Below are 426 nucleotides of genomic sequence, written 5' to 3'. Positions count from 1 at the left end.
GACTGGCGGTGAATAGGGCGTACACCTCCTTCGCTTTCTCTATGCTTCCCACCTTCTGTGTTAATTCGGCCAACAAAGTGGGGTCATACTCAGTTCCCTTGGTCGAATCCATCGGTATAGATCTGAAAGAAAACGAAAAGAACTGGGCGATTTTGTTGTTAGGGTTTCGTCTGTCTTTTAGAGAGAGAGTGAATGAAGAGAGAAGGAAGAGCAAACACAATTTTTTTGTCTAATGAGGAATGATGGAGAGAGAAGGACGACGGTTGCCTTTTCTGGTGAAAAGATGGTGCGGTTGCAGGCGTGATGTAAGCAACCGTACGTCTCCCATAATTATCGGCCAGAATTTGAAATTCAAAATATCCTTCCCCTCCTTGACTCCTTCCTTCAGGCTCTCTCCTGGCGAATCCCCTCGACCATGCCCTACAA

Source organism: Salvia hispanica, chromosome 4 (assembly GCF_023119035.1).
Source record: "Salvia hispanica cultivar TCC Black 2014 chromosome 4, UniMelb_Shisp_WGS_1.0, whole genome shotgun sequence".
Taxonomy (NCBI): domain Eukaryota; kingdom Viridiplantae; phylum Streptophyta; class Magnoliopsida; order Lamiales; family Lamiaceae; genus Salvia; species Salvia hispanica.
Note: the sequence above shows the minus strand (reverse complement) of the source record.